The following is a 6437-nucleotide window of genomic DNA, read 5'->3' on the forward strand; positions in this document are numbered from 1 at the left end:
TCTGTCTGAAATTAAAAAGAACAATGAGTAAAACATTATGAATGCTGATGGACAAGACCTTTTCTATCAGGAGACATGAGGTTGTCAAGGAATCTCCTTCAATAGCAGATTTCAAAACTAGATGGCCTGCTCTTTTCAGAAGGGAAGAGGTGAGTGAAAAGTTTTTGAGTCATTTATGTTTAACTGTATTGGTTTTATGGTAACAATAATTTATTGTGTTTTGTAGATTTGTGCAGAGTTTAAAAGAACCGCAACAGCCCCATTGGTGTCTACATACTTGGCGAAGATGGATCAATATTCTGCTAAGCTTATAAGGATCTATGCAACATTGATCAGACTCTGATCTTTCTTTGTCTACCTGAATGAAGACCCGATCAGTCTAATTAAAGAGTATTTGGTAAGTATATCTGCATATATATATATACTTTGCTGTATTATCAAGGAATTGAAATGTTGTGATATACCAGGTGGAAAAGTAGTACACTTCCATAATGTACTTAAAGTGCTCTATTTTTATAGACTAATTTATACTTGATATACTAAAAATTATTCTTTAGTACTTTTTAAGATGTTCTTAAGATTATCTAAGTGTACTTATTTGTGCTGTTTTGAGACAACATGATTATGAACTAAACTGTGCTTTGAATATACTATCTCTGTATTAAAAATGTATTTAGTTAAAACTTGTAAACTTGAACCCAACTTTCATACAAAGATGGGTTCAAGTTTACTACGAGTGGTACCTAAATACATTTTTAAAATAGATTTTTAGCACATTTTAATTCATATTCATGGTGTCTAAAAAATAGAACAGGGAAGTACAATTATACCTTGTCCACACTGTCAGTCTAAATAAAAAAAAATCTAAAATAAAGATTTTGGTGCATATTCGAATCCATCGATTCCAATCCAGTCACATTTAGAACGTGTGAACAGCCAAAAACCACATGAAATCAGTGTTTTTTCAAATCTGTTTCGGGCTACATTCATGGGTGGTTTAAAATACTTTTCAAATCGCATTTCTGGAAATCCAAGTCAGTCTGACCCCTCTGATCGCATTTGTGTAGCTTTTCGGTTATGTCATGCTGCTGCATCACGTAAAACGTAAACACGTCAGATTGTCGTGCCAGCGCAACGTCATTGCCAAAAAAACATTGCAGATAATCCGGAAAACGGCAGAACGCTACAGGACGCACAGAACAGTTGTGATCCACAATATGGACAATGAGTTTGTCAAATCGGATATGCCCTAAAATCTAATTTAGACTGACATTGTGAACAATGTACAAGATGTTCTTAAGATTATTTTAAGAAGTACAAAAGAAGAATTTTTTTTGTATATTACGTACAGAATTAGTGCATGAAAATAGAGCACTTTAAGTACATTATGGACATGTACTTTTTCACCTGGGATAACTTTTTGTTTTATCTCATCTCCACTCATGGTATTTCAAACCCACGAGTTTCTTTCTAATGCAGAAAAGAAGATATTTTAAATAATTTTGGTAAGCAAGCAATACTTGCCCTCTTTGACTTTTTGGCTGTTGTACATTATGGAATATGAGACCGTTCTTAAAATACTTCAGTTTTACAGAATCAAGTGATGTGGTTTTGAATAACATTAAATGGTAAATAAGATTTTTCTGAACTTATTAGTAAACATAAAATAATTGTATCATTGTCATTCTCACCTTCAGGATACAGATGCACCCAGTACCCAGGAGGCGATCCAGAAGATGGTGATGGGAGTGCTTGTAGGTTCAGACATCGAAGACAGCCCAGCAGATGTTGGAGTGTTATTGAAGGGATTAAGAGTTCTTGGACCTCAACAACATTGTGTATGCGACAACCATACTGATGGGACTGATATATGCACTGAACTTGAGCTACTTTCCTGAATTCAGGTACACTTTTGAAGTATTGCAGTTGTTGTTTCTGGAGCTAGATGGGAAGTAACTATCTCATAAAGTTCAAACGCTGAAGACCAAGCCTTTTGCAGATGTTTTGAGCAAGGAATGTTTTAATATTTCATATGTAAATGCCATGTTTTTGAAATGGCAGTACAACAACATTCGGGAAGTAAGCAGTGTCATCAATTAATTTTGATAGTTTTGCAGTGTGTTTTTATTTAATTAGATTAATGTAGAGTTGTTTAAAGCTTTGGCTGTATGTAAATGGTGGTGCATCTAATTTGTCATGGAACGTTAACGTTTATAATGTTGTTACAGTAACATTTTACTTAAAATATACCAAAGTTGTTGAAAAATCTTTGAAAGTCGCATGTGCCAGCTCTCTGAATGGAGTGCATCCTATTTTGTCAGTTAGCATTACAGTTGTGTAATACTGTTGTTTAATTATACTTCTCCGGGGGCTTGAAAACTGCCTGAATGGTGCTTCGTGCATTTCATTTGTCAGTAACTGTAAAGAATTGTAATGTTGTTATAAGGTTACATTGTAATATCCAAAGTCCTTGAAAAACTTTGCAAGCTTTTCAAGTTGATGAGTGCATCTCATTTGTCGCTATATCCTTTACGGTATCTGTAGTTTAAGTGCAATAAACATGGCTTGAAGAACTGGTGTCTGAGATTCTTTTATGAATAAAATGAATGCTATATAGAGTTTATTACAAAAAGTATATTTTTGTGTGTGATGTACTTGAAATAGAAATTGTTGTGTTAAAGTAACTAAAAGTAATTGGATGGAACCACTGTCCACAATGTAAATGAGTTGTATGAATAAACTACTCTTGAGTTGGACAAGCAAAAAATATTTGATTAGTTTGTACAAGTTAAACACATGTACAGGAAATGTAACAATCATAAATTATGGACGACTTCATAAGTTCATCGACTTCAACATAAAATAAAGTTGCCTCAACCATGTTTTACACTGTCACCTGCGCGCCGTCTTCGTGGAAGTAACTAAGATAATTTTGTTGAACATTACCACTTCACATTAGTTATTTATTATTCAATTGTGTTGCTGCAACAAAAGAATTTGGCATTGACTGAAAACAATCCTTAAATGTTAATAAAAACTAACTGGCTTGTGTGGAACCACTGTCCACAATTAAATTGTGTTTACAATTGTTGTAGACATTAAGAAATTATTTTCACTTCAAATCATTATATAACTCATAACAGTGGTCTGGCCAGGATATTGTCATTTAAAAAGTGTTGTTGCAGCCCTCAACTGGTGTTTATGTTGTCATTTTGTGTATTGGCCACCAGTTGTGTTATTGCAGTACCAGTTTTGGCCACAAGTTTTGTGAGTGCAATACCAGTTTTGGCCACAATCCTACATACTGTTCCTTTAACTGTTGAAATGTATTTAATCACATCCTATTTTAAAACATACCAGCATTAAAAACTTTCAATAGAGAAAATAAACAGGCAAATGCATTATCACTTTGCATGAAATAAGACTTTGTTCTAAAGTAAATATTAATAATGCAAGTGTGTTTGCATTTTGTCTCTGACAAAAGTCATCATACTTTCTTTTCGGCTGGCTTTTTGGTTGATTAGGTCCACTGACTGTCTTGGTTTACTCTGCTGGTGCCGAATCTCCAGTTTTCTTTACATTCCGTGTCACCAACGTATCTATTGTTAACTTTTATACCCGCTACATCCTATACTGCCTCTCCACATTAAAGTTTTTGTTCTGACGTTAATTAATTCTTGTAGGCTATGGTTCCGCGTGACATTTTCTTCACAGTCTGATATAGGCTTATATTTAAATGTCTCGTTTTAAGTGTATGGTCAGTAAATAAAGGAATTAATTGAGATGGGCAAAAAACTTATAAAATTTCCTCCAGTTTGTCACGCCCCACCTGTAATGTTCCTATTCCCCACCAGTGGAGCCTGTTCCACACTTTGAAAAACGCTGGAGTAATCCAATATCCCCAGACCCAAGTGACCTAGTTGGGTTATGAGGGAGTATCAAAAAGGAAAGGTAGTCCGGAGCTAAGCCATGTACACGTTTGTAAAGGTTAACTACAATTTTGAACTCTATTTTAGATTTAACTGGAAGCCAGCGCAGAGACGTCAAGATAGAGGTAGTGCAATCAGGGGTTAAATTGGGATTTGTTATGTGGGGGGGCTTTGCGGGGAGGGTACTTTAAGGGGTAACATGTTTAATACTGATGACAGCAAAGCCACTGGTGTGTTTTAATGACATTCTGGACCTCTGATAGGATTTGATAAGTTTCAACTTTAAATCTGTGCCAGAGATTGACCACAAATATTTTATAAAGAGTGTCTGAATTTTAAATTATGCAAATCCATTTGTTGCACATGTCATTATGCACAATTGATTAAACTTTAAATGAAGTAAAAGGAATCAACCTCCTTGAATAATTCTATATGCATAAGATAGGCTACCCAAAAAGATTAAATTAACAAGAAAAGGTACAACACACAGTACTGTATCATCAACATGTCTAATAAATTAGCAATAGAGATTCCCATGCTGGTCAGCAGCTAAAACAATCGTAAGGTTGGATTTGTGTAATCAAAATACATAAATGTATTAAACTATACAATGAGTTATATGAAGAGTTATCCAGTTAACATACTGTAATTAGATGAGTGACATACATACTTTAGTCCTTAACAGGGGCGGAGCGGGGGGGTGGCTTTTGGGGCTCGAGCCCCGAATGTTTTGTCAAAAGCCCCGAATCTTTTCAGATCTGTAAAATGAATTCATCCAGGACGCTAGGTGGCGGCACTCAGCTTTAACTCTCCGGTCCCCCACTCAACTGAAAATGAATAAGAGATGCGTGTTGAAGGCAAAGGCTGCGTCCGAAACCGCATACTATATAGTAGGTACTGAATTAGATGAAGTACCTACTTACTTGGCGTTAAAACAGTAGGTACTGTATAGTATGAATCCTGGTAGTATGAATGAGATTCGGACGTACTACATCCGCCATGTTGTTACCTCACGTGACATACGTCGTCATCACGTCGTGTCATTTCAGCGCGAAAACAGCGGCGTGCCTCTTCTTCTTCGTTGGATAACTCCTCGTCCGGGGCATCATGGGATAGTGAAGCGTCCATCATATGCACACTGCAAAATCTAACCGGAAGTAGTAGGTAATCCGGGTACTTTTCGCATACTGTTTTTCGAATACTATGTATTCGGACATACTACTCGCTTCGCCTACTGCTTTTCGCGTACTATATAGTATGAAGTAGGCGGTTTCGGACGCAGCAAAAATAATATGCTGAATCTCCCCACAGTAAACGCATTTTCAAAGTGTCTATTATTACAGTGCCTTCGTTATTACTGTAAGTGTATATTTATAGTTATGTGATGTAAATACTGTTAAATAGCGTCAACTGATATATTATCTGCATGGCTAACGTCTAACTTACTGTGGTGCTCTGGTCTAGTCTGCCTCATTGGTCATTGGTAACGTTGTATTTAAAGTACATTTAATAACAGTGAATTAAAACTTTGAAAAAACTTGCTCATTGTTGCATATATACTTTTTTATAGATGGATATACGATTTATATTTTTAAAGACGTCAGAAGTAAGAAGGTGAGAAAGTATATAGTTAGTTAGGTAGCTTATGTTTTGTCCATATGCATTTGAAATTCGCAATGATTTTACCTCAGAAATACATTTATAGACAGTTATAAAATGTGAATCTCTTACATTAAAATATCCTTATGTGTGATAACTGTCAGTGCAAATAGGAAGAGAGGAGGGTGGAGAGAGATCACAGACAGACAGATAGACAGAAAGAGAGAGAAACGCTTCCATAAGCAGGTGAGAAATTGTTCTGTCAATGAAGTCAAAAATTGTTATTCTTATGTAGCTTTATAGTTACTGGATTAGCCTTCAGCAAACATGTTTGCCTATTTTTGGATAAGAGAAGTTAAAGTATCATTGTCAAAATTTGTTATGTTGCAGTTTCAAAATGACAATACCAGTGTTGGGTAAGTTACTCAAAAAAGTAATTAATTACTAGTTACTAATTACATCTTCAATCATGTAATTAAATTACTTTACAAATTACTCCAAAAAGTATTTAATTATTACTAATTACTTTCTAAATCCTATTTAGTACATGATACAAGGATAGGCTTGAAATGGCTCGAAGAAACAATATATAAAAGTACATCAATTATTCTGGTCCCACTTTAGGGTTCATTTCTCTCTATTAATTTAATATTAACTAGTTTTGCCTCAATATACTCCAACTACTGCTTATTAATACTAAAGTAGTTGTTTATTTTAAGTATTTGTAGAAATGGGGAGGGTTAAGGATGTAGAATAAGGTTTTGCAGAATCAGGCATTAATATGTGCTATTTAAGTAGGCCTACTAAAAAACTGTCAACATCTCAGTAATATTAATGCTAATAATCAACCAGTTAATAGTGAGAATTGTAAACTAAAACCATGTTAAATCCACTATTTATTATAGTATA

At 34.8% G+C, this 6437-nt stretch overlaps 2 long non-coding RNA genes across 3 annotated transcripts; both read left to right on the plus strand.

The window, feature by feature from the left end:
* The first annotated feature begins 323 nt into the window (after positions 1-323).
* LOC129423460 (uncharacterized) lies at positions 324-2573 on the plus strand. 2 transcript variants are annotated; one of them, XR_012358929.1, is made up of 2 exons: positions 324-397; positions 1698-2573. It is a non-coding gene; the product is annotated as an uncharacterized lncRNA (long non-coding RNA). The 2 variants fall into 2 exon arrangements; XR_012358930.1 differs by lacking the exon at positions 324-397 and adding an exon at positions 918-1505.
* A 2222-nt stretch (positions 2574-4795) lies between these two features.
* On the plus strand, positions 4796-6173 carry LOC141350963 (uncharacterized). Its single transcript, XR_012359072.1, has 3 exons — positions 4796-5412; positions 5500-5543; positions 5693-6173. It is a non-coding gene; the product is annotated as an uncharacterized lncRNA (long non-coding RNA).
* Positions 6174-6437: the final 264 nt, after the last annotated feature.

Source organism: Misgurnus anguillicaudatus, chromosome 19 (assembly GCF_027580225.2).
Source record: "Misgurnus anguillicaudatus chromosome 19, ASM2758022v2, whole genome shotgun sequence".
Taxonomy (NCBI): Eukaryota; Metazoa; Chordata; class Actinopteri; order Cypriniformes; family Cobitidae; genus Misgurnus; species Misgurnus anguillicaudatus.